The sequence below is a fragment of the Aotus nancymaae genome, unplaced genomic scaffold (genome assembly GCF_030222135.1).
Source record: "Aotus nancymaae isolate 86718 unplaced genomic scaffold, 86718_ANA_hifiasm-v0.15.2.pri h1tg000028l, whole genome shotgun sequence".
Taxonomy (NCBI): Eukaryota; Metazoa; Chordata; class Mammalia; order Primates; family Aotidae; genus Aotus; species Aotus nancymaae.
The window spans coordinates 1453804-1473645 of record NW_026988441.1 but is presented as its reverse complement, the minus strand read 5'-3'; positions in this window follow the sequence as shown (position 1 = coordinate 1473645).

Sequence of the window (19842 nt, the reverse complement as noted above, 5' to 3'; positions counted from 1 at the left end):
TCTTATGGGAAGAGTCACAGAAAGCCCTGTATAATTTGCTGTAAGAAAATAGTCACAACTGGGGCCCAGCGCAGTGGCTCACACCTGTCATCCCAGCACTTTGGGAGGCCGAGGTGGGCAGATCATGAAGTCAGGAGTTTGAGACCAGCCTGGCCAATGTGGTGAAACCCCATCTCTACTAAAAATACAAAACAAAACAAAAAATTAGCCAGGCATGGTGGTGGGTGCCTGTAGTTCCAGCTACTCAGGAGGCTGAGGCAGGAAGATTGCTTGAATTCAGGAGTGGAGGTTGCAATGAGCCGAGATCACGCCACTGCACTCCAGTCTCGGCAACAGAGTAAGACTCTGTCTCTCAAAAAAAAGAAAAGAAGAAATTAGCAGACATGCACCACCACACACAACTAATTAAAAAAAATTTTTTTTATAGGCCGGGCACAGTGGCTCACGCCTGTAATCCCAGCACTTTGGGAGGCCAAGGCGGGTGGATCACGAGGTCAGGAGATCAAGCCCATCCTGGCCAACATGGTGAAACCCCATCTCTACTAAAAATACAAAAAAGTAGGGGGACATGGTGGTGGGCACCTGTGGTCCTGGCTACTCGGGAGGCTGAGGCACCTGTGGTCCTGGAGAATCGCTTGAACCCAGGAGGCAGACGTTGCAGTGAACTGAGATCGTGCCACTACATTCCAGCCTGGGCGACAGAGTGAGACTCCATCTCAAAATAAAATAATTTTTTTGTAGAGATGAGGTCTCACTCTGTTGCCTAGGCTGGTCTTGAACGCCTGACCTCAAACAATCCTCCGGCCTTGGCCTCCCAAAGTGCTGGGGTTACAGGCACGAGCCCCCAGCCCAGCCCTCGTGTGGTCTTTCTCGAGACGTAATTCCCCACGTTACTCCACTGCTGGGCCCTCACCTGGCTCCTTGCTAATCCAAGCGTGGGCCACGGACCAGCAGCATTGGCTTCACCTGGGAGCTTGTTAGGACGTCAGAAAGGTAGGCCCCTGCTGGTTTAGAATCTGTAGTTTAACAAGATCCGCAGGTGACCTGTATTCACATCAAAGCTTTAAAAACATTGTCCTAAGAAACCTTAAGGAAAGCTCTTCGATGGATCCAGAGACCTAGCCCGTCACACTCACTGTGATTCCTCCTTCTAGAAAAAAGCATGAGATGAGTCAATCGTGACCGTTTTCTTTTTTTTTTTCTTTTTTATTTGAGACGGAGTTTAGCTCTTGTTGCCCAGGCTGGAGTGCACTGGCAAGATCTCGGCTCACTGCAACCCCCGCCTCCCAGGTTCAAGCGATTCTCCTGCCTCAGCCTCCTGAGTAGCCGGGATTACAGGCACCTGCCACCATGCCTGGATAACTTTTTGTGTTTTTAGTAGAGATGGGGTTTCACCACGTTGGCCAGGCTGGTCTCGAACTCCTGACCTCAGGTGATCTGCCCGCCTCGGCCTCCCACAGTGCTGGGATTATAGGCGTGAGGCATCGTGCTTGGGTTTGTTTTGTTTTTTCTCTTTCAGCTACTACTTCCTCTTCAGCTACTCAGAAGACCGGGATGGCTAGATGGCTTGAACCTGGGAGGTCAAAGCTGCAGTGAGCTCTGATCGCACCCCTGCACTTCAGCCTGGGCAACAGAGCAAGACCCCACCCCCCCCAAAAAAAAGAAGAAGAGAAAGAGCACACTAGCGCAGTGGTTCTGAACCAGGGACACTCTTGCCCCCTGGGGGACATTTGGCTCTGCTTGGAGACATTATTGGTGGTCATCACTTTTGAGCCGGGGCGGCTCCTGGGGTCTAGTGGGTAGAGGCCACGGATGCTACTATACAACCCACAGTGCCCAGGGCAGCCCCACACCACAGAAGGACCTATTCCCGCCAAGCAGAAATGACACAGAAGCCATCATAAACCTCACTAGGGAGACGGAGAAGGAACCCACTTTTGCTGCTCATGGCTGTCAGTCTCCCAGTTTCACACTTCCAAGTTTTGAATCCCAGCTCTGCCCCCTAATACCTGTGCCAAACTGGTCAAGTAACTTGCCTCTCTGTGCCTCAGTTTCCTCTTCTGTAAAAGGGTTTAATATCAGTGTCTAACTGATAGCAGTGTTGTTAAGAGCAAATGGACCAATACATGGAATTGTCTTTTTTTCTTGAGACAGAGTTTCGCTCTTGTTACCCAGGCTGGATGCAGTGGCATGATCTCAGCTCACTGCAACCTCTGCCTCCTGGGTTCAAGTGATTTTCCTGCCTCAGCCTCTGGAGTAGCTGGGATTACAGGCATCCGCCACCATGCCTGGATAATTTTTGTATTTTTAGTAGAGATGGAGTTTTGCCATGTTTGCTGGGCTGGTCTCGAACTCCTGACCTCAGGTGATCCGCCCTCCTCCCAAAGTGCTGAGATTCCAGGTGTAAGCCAGTGTACTCGGCCACAAATGTCTTATATAGAGATCTTAAGCAAGGTTAGTTAGGCCAAGTAGCAGTGACTGTAGGAGTATCAGCCTGTATCCCTTCAGGGTCTTTTTTTTTTTTTTTTTGAGACTGAGTTTCACTCTTGTTACCCAGGCTGGAGTGCAATGGCACAATCTCGGCTCACTGCAACCTCCGCCTCCTGGGTTCAGGCAATTCTCCTGCCTCAGCCTCCTGAGTAGCTGGGATTACAGGCACGCGCCACCATGCCCAGCTAATTTTTTGTATTTTTAGTAGAGACGGGGTTTTACCATGTTGACCAGGATGGTCTCGATCTCTTGACCTCGTGATCCACCCGCCTCGGCCTCCCAAAGTGCTGGGATTACAGGCATGAGCCACCGCGCCCAGCCCCATTCAGGGTCTTGGGTGGCAAGAAATAGAAACTGACTGAATGATTTGGGCAGAAAATGAATTGATTGCAAATATATTGGGTAGCCAGTTATTGAATATTATAAAACAGCCAGAAGACAGGGTTTTTAATGTTCTCACCACAAAGAAATGATAAATGGGGCCGGGCACGGTGGCTCATGTCTGTAATCCCAGCACTTTGGGAGGCCGAGGCGGGTGGATCACTTCAGCTCATGAGTTTGAGATCAGCCTGGACAATATGGTGAAAGCCTGTCTCTACTAAAAATAGAAAAATTAGTTGGGCGTGGTGCCACGTGCCTGTAGTCTCAGCTACTCCGGACACTGAGGTGGGAGGATCGCTTGAGCTTGGGAGGTGGAAGATGCACTGGGCTGAGATTACACCACTTCACTCCAGCCTGGGTGACAGAGCCACACCCTGTCTCAAAAAAAAAAAAAAAGAAAAGAAAAGAAAAAAAACACAAATGATAAATGAATGAGGTGATGGGTATGCTAACTACCCTAATTTCGTTTTTATGAATAATTTAAATTTTTAATTTTTCTTTATTTAGAATGACATTAAATGATAACTAAACTGTGACAAGTCAAGACAGAAGACTGAAGAAAAGAGGAAGTTTTATATTTTAATAACTTTAACAGTATTTTTTTTCTGCTTTTGTGTGTGTTTTTATTTTGAGCTGGTCCCAGCAAAGTGTGCAGTTAGCCTTGCTTTCGGCCAGTATTCCAAGGAACACTTTCTTGGAAAATGCTGGAAAGAAGGAATGTGAAGCAGTGAGCTGAACCCTTTAAAATTAGCTAATTTGTGGCCAGGCGAGGTGGCTCACACCTGTAATCCCAGCACTTTGGGAGGCCGAGGTGGGTGGATCACCTGAGGTTGGGAGTTGGAGACCAGCCTGACCAACATGTAGAAACCCCGTCTCTACTAAAAATACAAAATTAGCTGGGCATGGTGGCGCATGCCTGTAGTCCCAGCTACTCAGGAGGCTGAGGCAGGAGAATCTCTTGAACCCGGGAGGCGGAGGTTGCAGCAAGCCGAGATCACGCCACTGCACTCCAGCCTGGGTGACATAGCGAGACTCCACCTCAAAAAAAAGGCTAATTTCCTTCCCAGTCATAGGGCAATCAAAGGGCGTTGTCAGGAAAGCCGGCCAAGTGAACAGGCCTGAGCTCTGCCCCTTGGCTGTTCAACCTTCTGAAAGTTTCCTAACTGTCCTGAGCCTCAGTCTTCCCTTCTGGAAAGCAGGTAACGCACATGAGTGCTGTGAGGGATGGGGCATGATGTGCAAAGTGTCTACCACGTAAAGCCGTCAATGTGCCAAAGCTATCATGACTTCTATAATTGTTTTGTTATGGCTAGACAAGACAGCTCACGCCCGTAATCCCAGCACTTTGCGAGATTGAGGCAGGCGGATCACTTGAGGTTAGGAGTTTGAGACCAGCCTGGCCAAGATGGTGAAACCCCGTTTCTATTAAAAATAGAAAAATTAGTTGGGTGTGGTGGTGCATGCCTGTGAGCTACTTGGGAGGCAGAGGCACGAAAATTGCTTGAACCCGGGAGGCTGAGGCTGCAGTGAGCTGAGATCACGCCATTACACTCCAGCTGGGCAATAGAACGAGACTGTTTTAAAAAAAAAAAAGTTCTGTTATTTCCAGGACCCTGTATTTGTCAGAGTTCTCCATAGGACAGCACCAATAGGATACATATATACGCGAAAGGCAGTTTATAGGGAAAATTGGCTCACACGTCTACAACGCCACATCCCACCACAGGCGCTCTGCGAGCTGGAGAAAGAGAGAAGCTGGGAGCATAGCTCTGCCCAAATCCGAGAGCCTCGAAACCAGGGAAGCCAGCGGGGCAGCCCTCGGTGTGAGGATGATGGCCTGACACCCCCCAGGAACCAGGGAAGCCAGCGGGGCAGCCCTCAGTGTGAGGCTGACGGCCTGACACCCCCCAGGAACCAGGGAAGCCAGTGGGGCAGCCCTTGGTGTGAGGCTGATGGCCTGACATCCCCCAGGAAGCTGCCGATGGGAGTCCCAAAGCCCAAAGGCTGAAGAAACTCGAGTCTGATGTCCAAAGGCAGGAGAGGGAGCAAGCAGCTGGTGCAGGAAGAGAGTGAGAAGATTCAGCAGGCAGACCATCCCACCTTCCCCTGCCTGCCGTATTCTAGCCACTCTGGCAGCTTACTGCGTGGTCACTGTCCTAGTTTGATCATTACACAGCATGTGCATGCATCAAAACATCTCACTGTGGCCAGGCACAGTGGCTCACGCCTGTAATCCTAGCATTTTGGGAGGCCAAGGCGGGCGGATTGCCTGAGACCAGGAGTTCGAGACCAGCTTGGGCAACAAGGTGAAACCCTGTCCCTACTAAAATACAAAAATTAGCCAGGTGTGGTGGCGTGCACCTGTAGTCCTAGGTACATGGGAGGCTGAGGCAGGAGAATCACTTGAACTCGGGAGGCGGAGGTTTTGGTGAGCTGAGATCATGCCACAGCATTCAAGCCTGGGCGACAGAGTGAGACTCCATTTAAAAAAAAAAAAAAAATTACATTGTGCCCCGTAAGTATTTATAATTGCAATGTGGCAACTAAAATGAAAAGCATTTTTAAAAAAGATCTTGGGCTGGGCATGGTGGCTCACGCCTGTAATCCCAGCACTTTGGGAGGCCAAGGCAGGTGGATCACAAGGTCAGGAGTTTGAGACCAGCCTGGCCAATATGGCGAAACCACATCTCTACTAAAAATACAAAAGTTAGCTGGGTGTGGTCGTGAGTGTCTGTAATCCCAGCTACTCAGGAGGCTGAGGCAAGAGAATTGCCTGAACCCAGGAGGCGGAGGTTGCAGTGAGCCGAGATTGCACCACTGCACTCCAGCCTGGCAACAAGAGTGAAACTCTTTCTTAGGAGAAAAAGTCCCACGTGGGGGCTGGATGTGGTGGCTCATGCCTGTAATCTCAGCACTTTGTGGGGCTGAGGTGAGCGGATCACCTGAGGTCAGAAGTTCGAGACCGGCCTGGCCAACATTGCAAAACTCTATCTCTACTAAAAATACAAAAATTAGCTGGGCTTGGTGGCAGGTGCCTATAATCCCAGCTACTCGGGAGACTGAGGCAGGAGAATCGCTTGAACCCGGGAGGTGGAGGTTGCAGTGAGCCAAGATCACACCGCTGCACTCCAGCCTGGGCAACAGAGTGAGACTCTGTCTCAAAAAAAACAAAAAGTCCCACATGGGGCCATGTGATGGGGGAACCCACTCTCCACCTCAAAGGCTAGGACAGAGGCACCTTTTCTCCACAGAGGAAGGCAGAGCCAGACTTTCCACTAAGACTCAGACTGGCAGGAACCTCTTTTCAAGCGGCAAAAGGGTTCATACATGGAAAGCGGAAAATGACAAATTATGACTTGCCACCATGCATAGCAGCCTAGGTGGTTCCCAAAATAAAACCTCTCTTCCCACACACTTTTTGCCAGGTGCCCCAAGTTTTTTTTTTTTTTTTTAAATTTAAGGAGATCGACAAACCTGTGGGTGAGAAGGTTGGTAGAGGCTGAGTTTTTCTCCAACATCTTATTATACAAATTTTGCAAGCATAGAGAAGAATTGAAAGAATCTTAGAATGAATACCCCATCCACACCACCCAGACTCCCCCATTAACAATTTTTTTTTTGAGACAGAGTCTCACTCTGTCACCCAGGCTGGAGTGCAGTGGTGTGATCTCAGCTCACTGCAACCTCCACCTCCTGGATTCAAGTGATTCTCCTGCCTCAGCCTCCCACTAGCTGGGATTACAGGCGCCCATCATCACATCTGGCTAATTTTGTTTGTATTTTTATTAGAGACGGGGTTTCACCACGTTGGCCAGGCTGGTTTCGAACTCCTGACCTCAAGTGATCCGCCCACCTTGGCCTCCCAAAGTGCTGGCATTATAGGCATTAGCCACCATGCCCAGCTAATTTTTGTATTTTTAATAGAGACACGGTTTCATTATGTTGACCAGGCTGGTCTTGAACTCCTGACCTATTGATCTGCCTGCCTCCGCCTCCGCTTCCCAAAGTGCTGAGATTACAGCCATGTGACACCACACCCAGCCGTTGCACACATCTTAAGTACGCCTTTAACTGTGTTTTAAAATTATATACCAGGCCAGGTGCGGTGGCTCACGCCTATAATCCTAGCACTGGGAGGTTGAGGTGGTCGGATCACCTGAGGTCAGGAGTTCGAGACCAGCCTGACCAACATGGAGAAATCCCGTCTCTACTAAAAATACAAAATTAGCCAGGCGTGGTGGTGCGTGCCTGTAATCCCAGCTCCTCAGCAGGCTGAGGCAGGAGGATCACTTGAACCCAGGAGGTGGAGGTTGTGGTGAGTGGAGCTCATGCCATTGCACTCCAGCCTGGGCAAGAAGAGTGAAGCTCTGTCTCAAAAAAGGGAAGGGGAGGGGAGCGGAGGGGAGGGGAGGGGAAGGAAAAAGGAAAAGGCTGGGCACAGTGGCTCACACCTCTAATCTCAGCACTTTGGGAGGCCCAGGTGGGCAGATAACTTGAGGTCAGGAGTTCAAGACCAGCCTGGACAACATGGTGAAATCCCCAAACCACATCTCTACTAAAAAATACAAAAATTAGCTGGGCCTGGTGTCACATGCTTGTAATCTCAGCTACTTAGGAGGCTGAGGCAGGAGGATTGCCACCATGTCCAGCTAATTTTTGTATTTCAGTAGAGATGGGTTTTCACCATGTTGACCAGGCTGGTCTTGAACTCCCGAACTCAAGCGATCCTCCCACTTCTGGCTCCCAAAGTGCCGGGATTACAGTCATGAGCCACTGCGCCCAGCCCAGGCCGGAGTGCAGTGGCAGGATCTTGGTTCACTGCAGCCTCTGCCTCCTGTGTCAGCCTCCTGAGTAGCTGGATTAGAGGCACACACCACCACACCTGGCTCATTTTTAGTAGAGAAGGGGTTTCACCGTGGTGGCCAGGCTGGTCTCAAACTCCTGACCTCAAGTGATCCACCCACCTCGGCATCCCAAAGTGCCAGGATTGCAGGCAAGAGCCGCTGCACCTGGCCCACGTGAGGCAACTTCCTGACATTGCCACGCATCTGTAACCTGTCACAGCGCTGCTGGGAGCGTGGCGGTGAGGACGACCAGAGGTCAGTCTCGTCACCATCTTGGTTTTGGTGGGTTTGTGCGGCTTCTTTACTGCGACCTGTGTTATCAGCAAAGTCTCTATGACCTGTATCTGGTGCTCACCTCCATCTCTTCCTGTGACTTAGAATGCTGCCCCATCTGGAAACACAGCCCAATAGGTCCCAGCCTCATTGTACCCAGCCCTATTCAAGATGGAGTCGCAGTGGTTCACATGGCTCTGGCAGCGGGTGCCAGGGCAGGGCAGCCTCCTGGGACCAGGGCAGGACGGATACACATGGAAGGGAAGTTAGTGGGGCAGAAGGAAAGCAGCCCGCATGGAGCACCCCGCACAGCGGAGGCCACCTCAGAACCCTTCATCACAGCTGCACGGTCCCTTTTGCCCGTTAATTAATGTCCGCAGGTTCTGGACATATCTGGTTTCCACAGTCCTGTTACGGGGAGCCGTTATTCAGCCTCTCAGGGCTGCCAGAGGGAAGGTTATTTGCATTCCAGAAAGGGATGCAGGCATCTCCCTCCCTGACCAGCGGATTCCTGACCCACAGGACTTGTGTATTTATCACGTCTTTTAGTCTGTATTTGTGGTGCTGAAACACCCCGAGGCCTAGCTGACCCTGGAGAAAACACCCCTCCCAGGACTCGCTAAACGGGACTAGTTCCCCGAGACAGTAAACAACTCTTTCAATCAGGCCTTTCATATGCAAACCACCCAGTCCCGAGCCCAGCCCCCAGCCACCTCCCTTTCTGAGTTCTCACGCTCAGGCCGCTGGGCACCTGCCTTCATCACCCAGGGCCAGGACCCGGAGGGCTAGAGTGGGCCCAATGCCCCAGGCCCTGCTGAAATTATTCAAATTAGCTAATCCTCAACCTGCTTGCCCTGCCCCCCATTCATTCCTGCAAAAACCAAATCAAGCTCCTGCCCGCTCGCTCTCCGCCCACGCTCCCTCTGCCTCTGATCCCCCGTGCTCCCCGTGTGGCTCCGCACGCTCCCTGGGCCCTGGTGCTCTCGGTGTGGCCTGCCTGGCCTGGCAGGTCCCTTCCTCTTGGGAATGGTGACAAACTGTCTTTTCAGTGGCCCATCTCATCTGCTGGACTCGCCGTACCTATGTATTAAAACATCTTGAAGTCAGGTGTGGTGGCTCACGCCTGTAATCCCAGCACTTTGGGAGGCTGAGGCAGGTGGATCACAAGGTTAGGAGTTCAAAAGCAGCCTGGCCAACATGGTGAAACCCCATCTCTATTAAAACTACAAAAAACTGGGCGTGGTGGTGCGCGCCTGTAGCCCCAGCTACTTGAGAGGCTGAGGCTGGAGAATTGCTTTCCAGCCTGGGTAACAGAGGGAGATTTTTGTCTAAAAAAAAAAAAAAAAAAAAAAAATTCCAAAAATTAGCTGGGTGTGGTGGCGCATGCCTGTAGTCTCAGCTACCTAGGAGGTTGAGGCAGAAGAACTGCTTGAACCCCGGAGGCGGAGGTTGCAGTGAGCTGAGATCGTGCCGCTGCACTCCAGCCTGGGCGACAAAGCAAGACTCCGTCTCAAAAAATAAAATAAAATAAAATAAAATCTCGCTGCCTCCATAGGGCTGGACTGGAGCGTGGGGAGCTCGCTCCCCAATGTCAAGGTGAGCACCCAGCTGACCCCCAGCAAGCCACCCTTGCTGTCCCAGCAGGTCGCAGCACGTGGTGTCTGACTCGGGATGAGAACACCCCAGGGGACTGCCTGAGGGGGTCAGGGGCCCGGGGCATATCATGGAGAGCCAGGACCAAGCCAAGATTGAGTCTCAGCCAAATACGAGCGACCATGGCCCGCAACACAGCCCTCAGGAGGTCCTCAGAACATGTGCCCGAGGTGGTCGGGGTACAGCTGGGTTTTATAGAATATGAGGAGGCATGAGACATCCATCAAACATAGACAGTCTCCCTCTGTCGCCCAGGCTGGGGTGCAGCGGTGCGATCTTGGCTCACCGCAACCTCCACCTCCCAGGTTCAAGAAGTTCTCCTGCCTCGGCTTCCCAAGTAGCTGGGATTACAGGTGCGTGCCACCATGCCTGGCTAATTTTTGTATTTTTAGTAGAGATGGGGTTTTACCATGTTGGACAGTCTAGTCTCAAACTCCTGACCTCGTGATCTGCCTGCCTCAGCCTTCCAAAGTGCTGGGATCACAGATGTGAGCCACCGCCCCTGGCCTGAAATGCACAAATCTTAAGTGAGCCATAAATGCAGAGACACTGTTGCAAAATAAACACTCATCAAGATACAAAACGATGTTCTTTTTTTTCCTTTGAGATAGAGTCTTGCTCTGTCGCCCAGGCTGGAGTGCAATGGCGTGATCTCCACTCACTACAACCCCTCCACCTCCTGGGTTCAAGCGATTCTCCTGCCTCAGCCTCGAGAGTAGCTGGGATTACAGATATGCGCCACCACCACTAATATTTTTGCATTTTTAGTAGCGATGGGGTTTCACCATGTTGGCCAGGCAGGTCTCGAACTCCTGACCTCGTGATCTGCCTGCCTTAGCCTCCCAAAGTGTGGGGATTACAGGCGTGAGCCACCATGCCCAGCCAGAACGATGTTCTTTATCCCATAAAGTTCCCCCAGCCCCCTTCCCAGATACCCTGACCCCACTCTCCCAAGTCAACCACTGTTCGGGTTAGTTTTGCTACCACAGGTTAACTGTGTGGAAAATCATCCAACTGAGCTCATAGAGCACGCCCTCCTTTGTGTCTGACACTCAGCGCAGTAATTTTGAGACCTGTCCTATTGTCGCATGCATGGTTAGCTTGTCCCTTTTCGTTGCTAAGAGGTATTCCATTCTGTGGCTCTATGACATATCTCGGTCCATCCCCCTGTTGATAGACATGCAGGCTGTTTCTAGCCTGAGGCGATTATGAACATGGAACCTGCGAGTCTGTAAGCAGTCTTGAACCGTTCTTGGTGTGGATATATATTCTCCTTTCTTTTGGTAAGGGTGGGATTGTTGGGTCATGGGGTAGGTGTGGGCATAGATTTGGTAGGAGCTGCCAGGCCTTTTCCTACAGGGTTTGTGCCCGCTGCACCCTCACCAATAATGTACAAATACTCAGGTGCTCCGTTCCTGGGATCTTTGGATCTCAGGCCTGCTTTGGGCTATGCTGGTATTTCACTGTGGTTGACTGCAGATGTATTAGTCAGCTTTGTCCAAAGAAAGTGAGCCAGAGGGATATATGGAGAGACACCAGTGGAGATTTACTGTGAGAACTTTCCTTACACAATGAGGGAGGCTGAGAAGTCCCAGGACATGCTGTCTATAAGCAGAAGAACCAGGAAAGCTGCTGGTGTCATTGGGTCTGAGGCTAAAGGCATGAGAACCAGGAAGTCTGATGTCCTAGGGCAAGAGAAGATATGTGTGCCAGTTCCAGAAAACACAGTGAATTCGCCCTTCCTCTGCCTTGTGTTCTATTCGGGCCTTCAGCAGATTGGATGGTGACCGCCCACATTGGTGAGGGAGAGCTTCTTTACTCAGTCTATGATTCAAATGCTCACCTCTTCCAGAAACACCCCCACAGACACATCCAGAAATAATGTCTTACCAGCTATCTGGGCATCCCTTAGGCCAGTCAAGTTGATGCATAAAATTAACCATGACATCAGCTTATTTAATAAACTGGCCATATCTGCATATTTGCTCATTTGCCTAATGAATTATCTCTATCGAGCTCTGTGAAAGCAGAGATTTTCATTCGTTTAGTTCACCGCTGAATTCCCAGGGCTAGAACAGTGCCTGCCCCCTAGAAGCTGTCCAATAAATAAATGCGGGTGTAACAAAAGAAAACAATGACTGTACGGGTTCTTTTATATTATTAATAGATCCCAGGGCTAACTTAACACAACTGGGCAGATACTGGGTATTTAATAAACATTTAACAGAAAGAAAGGAGGGGAGAAGGAAAAAAGAAGGTAGGAATGAAAGAAAGAATGAAGGAAGAATGGAAGAAAGGGAGGGAGGGAGGAAGGAAGGAGGGAGGGAGGAAGGAAGGAGGGAGGGAGGGAGGAAGGAAGGAGGGAGGGAGGGAGGGATGGAGGGAGGAAGGAGGGAGGGAGGAAGGAAGGAGGGAGGGAGGGAGGAAGGAGGGAGGGAGGGAGGAACGAGGGAGGGAGGGAGGAAGGAAGGAGGGAGGAAGGGAGGGAGGGAGGAAGGGAGGAAGGAAGGAGGGAGGAAGGGAGGGAGGGAGGAAGGAAGGAGGGAGAAGGGAGGGAGGGAGGAAGGAGGAAGGAGGGAGGAAGGGAGGAGGAGGAGGGAGGGAGGAGGAGGGAGGGAGGAAGGAAGGAGAGGGAGGGAGGGAGGAGGAAGGAGGAGGAGGGAGGAAGGAAGGAGGGAGGGAAGGAGAGAGGGAGGAAGGAAGGAGGGAGGGAGGAAGGAGGGAGGGAGGAGAGGGAGGGAGGAGAGGGAGGAAGGAAGGAGGGAGGGAGGAGGAGGGAGGGAGGAAGGAGGGAGGGAGGAAGGAGAGGGAGGGAGGAAGAGAGGAAGGGAGGAAGGAAGGAGGGAGGGAGGGAAGGAGGGAGGAAGGAAGGAGGGAGGGAGGGAGGGAGGAAGGAAGGAGGGAGGGAGGAAAGAGGGAGGGAGGGAGGAAAGAGGGAGGGAGGAGGGAGGGAGGGAGGAAGGAGGGAGGGAGGAATGAGGGAGGGAGGGAGGAAGGAAGGAGGGAGGGAGGGAGGAAAGAGGGAGGGAGGGAGGAAAGAGGGAGGGAGGAAAGAGGGAGGGAGGAAGGAGGGAGGGAGGAAGGAAGGAGGGAGGGAAGGAGAGAGGGAGGAAGGAAGGAGGGAGGGAGGAAGGAGGGAGGGAGGAAGAGAGGAAGGGAGGAAGGAAGGAGGGAGGGAGGAAGGAGGGAGGGAGGAAGGAGGGAGGGAGGAAGAGAGGAAGGGAGGAAGGAAGGAGGGAGGGAGGGAAGGAGGGAGGGAGGAAGGAGGGAGGGAGGAAGAGAGGAAGGGAGGAAGGAAGGAGGGAGGGAGGGAAGGAGGGAGGAAGGAAGGAGGGAGGGAGGGACGGAGGGAGGAAGGAAGGAGCGAAGGAAGGAGGGAGGGAGGAAGGAAGGAGGGAGGGAGGGAGGAAGGAGGGAGGAAGGACAGAAGGAAGGAAGGAGGGAGGGAGGGAGGGAGGAAGGAAGGACGGAAGGAAGGAGATCATAAGGATGACTGAACATCTGAAGGCTGAGTAGCTTTATCTATTTATGCCTTTTCTGGTCATGTTCTTATTTACTTGTGAATTCATTCACTTACTCTGCTATCCTCCTATTTGGGAGATATGTCCCTGTAGTAACTTTTAAAACCAACAACCGTGGCCACCATAATAACCGGCGAGCACATGGTAAGCACTTGCTCAGCAAACATTTCCCTTGTTTCCTCAGTCTTCACAACCCTGTGGGATTAGTTAAGCTTACTATTTTTTTTTTTTGAAGTGAAGTTTCGCTCTTGTTGCCCAGGTTGGAGTGCAATGTCATGATTGTGGCTCACTGCAACGTCTGCCTCCCGGGTTCAAGCGATTCTCCTGCCTCAGCCTCCCAAGTAGCTGGGACTACAGGCGAGCGCCACTACGCCCAGCTAATTTTTGTATTTTTATTAGAGATGGGGTTTCTCCATGTGGATCAGGCTGGCCTCGAACTCCCGACCTCAGGTGATCCACCCGCCTCGGCCTCCCAAAGTGCTGGGATTACAGACCACTACAGGCACGGTGAGCCACCGTGCCCGGAAAGGTTACTATTTTCATCCTATCTATGTGAACACAAAGGCACAGAGAGTTGAGAAAATTGTCTAGGGTCAGCGAGCTAACAAGGAGGGAGCCAAGTTGGAAACCAGACAGCTTCGCTGCAAAGTCTTAGCTCTTCATCACACCAATCATGAACTAAAGACCTTCCTTTAGGCTGGGTGCAGTGGCTCACGCATGTAATCCCAGCAGTTTGGGAGGCTGAGGCGGGCAGATCACGAGGTCAGGAAATCGAGACCATCCTGGTTAACACGGTGAAACCTCATCTGTACTAAAAATACAAAAAATTCGCCAGGCCTGGTGACACGCACTTGTAGTCCCAGCTAATCGGGAGGCTGAGGCAGGAGAATCGCTTGAACCCAGGAGGTGGAGGTTGCAGTGAGCCGAGATCACGCCACTGCACTGCAGCCTGGGCAACAGAGCGAGACTTCGTCTCAAACAAACAAACAGAAAAATCTCCATTTGTGTCTCTGTTCAATTATCACCCAAATGGAGGGAGAGAGAGAGACATTCCCCGAGCATCTCCTATTGTGTGAGTAGCAACCGCCTCATCCCCACCACATCCACTCACATCTACGTATCGCTCCTCTTACCCGATGGTATAGACGCGACTCACCTGTTCATTTCCCAGTTTCCTGCCTTCCCTACTCCAGCAGTTTTACTTGGTCTTTTTTGCTTATCCCTGTGTCTCCAGAACATGCAGCGGTGCCTGGGACATAGTAGGCACTCAGTGCATGTGTGGGGGACAGATACGTCATTGAAGCACAGCTGATAGCACAGCACACATGGTCCTGATTTCTTGAGGACCTACTATGCGCTAGGCACTGGCCCAAGCTCTTGGAAATCTCTCCTGGAATCCTTACGAACACTCAGTTAAGCAGGTGAGTCTCCCAAAGTTTAAGCCATGGGAAGCACAGGTGGAGTCCTTCAGCCAGGAGCCGCCCTCACCTTCTGTCAGTAGAAGCTGGTCAGGAGGCCTTCCTGGAGGTGGCGGCACGACCGCCTGCCCCAAGCTTCCTTCCCACCTCTGTGGCTGCTCCTTCTCAGCTTCAGTGTGGGCCCCTCTTTCTCCACTCGTCCCTTGTCATGCCTGTGCTACTCCAGTCTGGCTGAAACAAACCAACTAGCTCCGACCCACAGACAGGTTTTATTTGGCCCACACAGCACTTTTTTTTTCATTTGAATTAGTTTTAACATTTAAAAGCTGAGGGATTTTGCTTTTAAAAATATCCAGATTTCTGCCTTCTCTTGGAAATTTGGAACATCTGGTGGTGCCGGGTCCCTCTTCCCATATGGCAAGCGTTGGCTGAAACGAAATAGTAACAACCATGTTCTCTGAGTTACCCTCTACCAGGGGGTTCTCACGCGTCCCAGGCCGTGAATTAACACCTGTAGAGCTTGAGATGGTTTCGGGGGGTGGGGGGTGGCATTCGGCCAAGGACTCTAGAAATACCCAAGGACCACCGGGAATGACCATCTGTTTTCCTCAGGAGGAACAGGCCCAGGGAACCATGGCCGGAGAAGGTAGAGATAACGCATTTCCATCAGACAGCATTGCAGATGCCCAGGCAACAGGATGGATGTCCTGGGTTTAATCAACAGAGGCTAAGCCATTCTCTAAAGAGGCTTGCCTTCTGGGGCCCAAAACACATGTGAGGGAGACAGAGAGGTGGGGACAGAAAGAGCCAGAGTGAAGCAGAGAGAGAGAGAGAGAGGGAGGGAGGGAGAGAGGGAGGGAGGGAGAGAGAGAGAGAGGGAGAGAGAGAGAGGGAGGGAGAGAGGGAGGGAGGGAGAGAGAGGGAGGGAGAGAGAGAGGGAGAGAGAGAGGGAGGGAGAGAGAGAGGGAGAGAGAGAGGGAGGGAGAGAGAGAGGGAGAGAGAGAGAGAGAGGGAGGGAGAGAGGGAGGGAGGGAGAGAGAGGGAGGGAGAGAGAGAGGGAGAGAGAGAGAGAGGGAGGGAGAGAGAGAGGGAGAGAGGGAGGAAGGGAGAGAGGGAGGGAGAGAGGGAGGGAGAGAGAGAGAGGGAGGGAGAGAGAGAGGGAGAGAGAGAGAGAGAGGGAGGGAGAGAGGGAGGGAGAGAGAGAGAGGGAGGGAGGGAGAGATTCCATCCGTTCAAAGTTTTTTTGGGGGGGAATGAGGGGGAATGGCGTGTGTGGGGACTATGGGGGTGTGTGTGTGTGTGTGTGTGTGTGTGTGTGTGTGTGTGTGTCCATGCAAGAAAGCAGCATGCTGGGGACAGGGCAGCATGAACAAAGCAACGAGCTCCCCTGGAAGCCAATATAACTTACTTCTACTTAGTAACAGTTACCACTTCTTTTTTAAGACAGTCTCTCTATCGCCCAGGCTGGAGTGCAGTGGCATGATCTCGGCTCACTGTAATCTTTGCCTCCCAGATTCAAGCTACTCTCATGCCTTGGCCTCCTGAGTAGCTGGGATTATAGGCGCATGCCACCATGCCTGGCCATTTTTTTTTTTTTTTTTGTATTTTTAGTAGAGACAGTGGGATTTTTTTGCTTCGTTTTTTTTTTTTGTTTGTTTTGTTTTGTTTTTGAGATGGAGTCCTGCTCTGTCGCTCAGGCTGGAGTGCAGTGGCACAATCTCAACTCACTACAACCTCCACCTCTGGATTCAAGCAATTCTCTTGCCTCAGCCTCCCAAGTAGCTGAGATTACAGGCACACATCACCATGCCAGGCTAATTTTTTTGTATTTTTAGTATAGACGGGGTTTCACCATGTTGGTCAGGCTGGTCTCAAATTCCTGACCTCACGTGATCCACTGGCCTCGGCCTCCCAAAGTGCTAGGATCACAGGTGTGAGCCATTGGGCTCGGCCGAGACAGGATTTTTCCATGTTGGCCAAGCTGGTCTTGGCCTCCCCAGGTGCTGGGATTACAGGTCTGAGCCACCACGCCTGGCCCTCAGTTACCCCTTTTCTAACAGCAACCCAGAATGTTCCCTGCAATTCTAGAATCATGTTTCTCAGGTGGCAATCCAAGAGCCATTAGCCAGCCACAAAACAATTTAGAAGGTTGTGACCGGATTTTTATTATGAAATAGAAGTAACAGAGCATAGAAGTTCTCCAAGAGCATTGCATATAGTGGTCAGAAACTTTTTACTTTCTGTGTGTGTGTGTGTGTGTGTGTGTGTGTGTGTGTGTGTAAAGAGAGAGAGAGAGAGAGAGAGAGAGAGAAGGCAGCTATTCTCACGCTCCCATTTCATCAATACCTTCACCAATATCACTATCCTTCTCCTCACCATCATGATCATCACCATCATCATCATGATGACATCATGACATGTCAACATAATCATGTCTTCACCATCATCATCACCACCATCACTATCACCACCATCATCTTCATCTTCACCATCATCACCATTATCATCATCTTCATCACTACTATCATCACCTTCACCACCATCATCATCACCATCACGATCATCAGCACCATCACCATCATTATCACCATCACCACCATCATCATCTTCACCATCAGCATCACAACTATCATCATCACCGTCACCACCGTCATCACCATCATCATCATTTTCATCATCACCATCACCACCATCACCACCATCACCACCATCACCATCACCACCATCACCATCACCACCATCATCACCATCACCACCATCACCATCACCACCATCACCATCACCATCACCACCATCATCACCATCACCACCATCACCACCACCACCATCATCATCACCACCATCATCACCATCACCACCATCACCATCACCACCATCATCACCATCACCACCATCATTACCATCACCACCATTACCATCACCACCATCACCATCACCACCATCATCACCATCACCACCATCACCACCATCACCATCACCATCACCACCACCATCACCATCACCACCATCACCATCACTACCATCATCACCATCACCACCATCACCATCACCACCATCACCATCACCACCATCATCACCATCACCACCATCATCACATCACCATCACCACCATCATCACCATCACCACCATCATCACCATCACCACCATCACCATCACCACCATCACCATCACCACCATCATCACCATCACCACCATCACCATCACCACCATCACCATCACCATCACCACCATCATCACCATCACCACCATCACCATCACCACCATCACCATCACCACCATCACCATCACCACCATCATCACCATCACCACCATCATCACATCACCATCACCACCATCACCACCATCATCACCATCACCACCATCACCATCACCACCATCACCATCACCACCATCATCACCATCACCACCATCACCATCACCACCATCACCATCACCATCACCACCATCATCACCATCACCACCATCACCATCACCACCATCACCATCACCACCATCATCACCATCACCACCATCACCATCACCACCATCATCACCATCATCACCATCATCACATCACCATCACCACCATCATCACCATCACCACCATCACCATCACCACCATCACCACCATCATCACCATCACCACCATCACCATCACCACCATCACCATCACCATCACCATCACCATCACCACCATCATCACCATCACCACCATCATCACCATCACCACCATCACCATCACCACCATCACCATCACCACCATCATCACCATCACCACCATCATCACATCACCATCACCACCATCATCACCATCACCACCATCACCATCACCACCATCATCACCATCACCACCATCACCATCACCACCATCATCACCATCACCACCATCATCACCATCACCACCATCATCATCTTCACCATCACCATCACAACTATCATCATCACCATCGCCATCATCACTACCATCATCATCATCACCATGACCACCATCATGGCAACACCATCATCATGACATCATATCGTCAACATAATCAGCACCATCATTATCATCCCCACCACCTCCACTACCACTAGCATTCTTCTTTTCCCAGCCCTTTCTTGCCAATCTGGAGCAAAATATGGAAATGGGGTAAGTGGAGCACTCACCTCCCTTCCTTCCTTCCACTCATCCCAATCCCCACAAGAGACGCCACGTGTGCGGCTTCCAGATGGCAAAGTCTCATCCTGCCCTACAGCAAGAGGGGACCCCTGGGGACAGATTTCTGAGCACCTAGTTTTGGCTCCAATAGTGACAGTCTGAATGATGATGTCAGGGTGGCCAAGTCCCCTCCAGGGTCTGCACTTCCCCATCTATGTGTGTGGCATCGGAGGATTCCAGTGAGAGGCAACACGGATAGTGGCTGGAAAAATACTTTGCACGGTGAATGCCAAGAGGCAGAGGTGCTTGTATACACTGCAGTAAACCTGAGTCCGTTTACAAGATGAGAAGGGTCCCTAAATAGATAAGAGGGGTCCAGGCCGGGCACGGTGGCTCATGCCTGTAATCCTAGCACTTTGGGAGGCTGAGGTGGGTGGATCATCTGAGGTCCGGAGTTCAAGATAAAAGGGGTCCTAATGCAGGTAAAAGGGGTCCTTATGCAGATAAGAAGGCTTCTCACGCAGGTGTGTGGATTTTCAATACATCCTGGAGTCGTCTATAGACACAGGAAGGTTTGTGCTTAGAAGCTGTGTCCTTATCCAGGTTAGGAATGAAAGTGGGACGGAGATTTTACACAAATACGGGCATCTTTTGCAGGTGAGAGCGCTTTTATACACAGAGGAATGTGTATCCATGGAACTGGCTGTCTACTTACCCGCGACCTTTACACAGACAGGAAGGTTCTCCGTGAAGATGAAGGGATCGTTATGTCTCAGGGTGAAATCACAGTATGAGTGGCCTCGTATAGACAGGGAGGGCTGTTTGCAGTCGCGGTGCAGCCCAGCTCTCCGGATGCCGCCGACGCCAGCAGCGCGGGTACCTGCGCGGGCAGCAGGTGGGAGCCGCGACCGAGGGGGCGGAGCGCTGGGGCCTCTGGACTCCCGCAGTCCCCGCCGCGACCACCAGGGGCAGCACCGTCCCCGCCCGGTCCGCGCCTCCCCCCAATCTCCGCCCCCCACCCCCTGCCTCCCCCCCGCTCCCGCTCCCCTGAGCCCAGCCAGACCCCGCGCCGCCCGCGCCCCGCTCGACTCCGGAGGCTTCCGCAGCCCCGGCGTCCGCCCCGCTGCCCCCTCCCCCGGGGGCC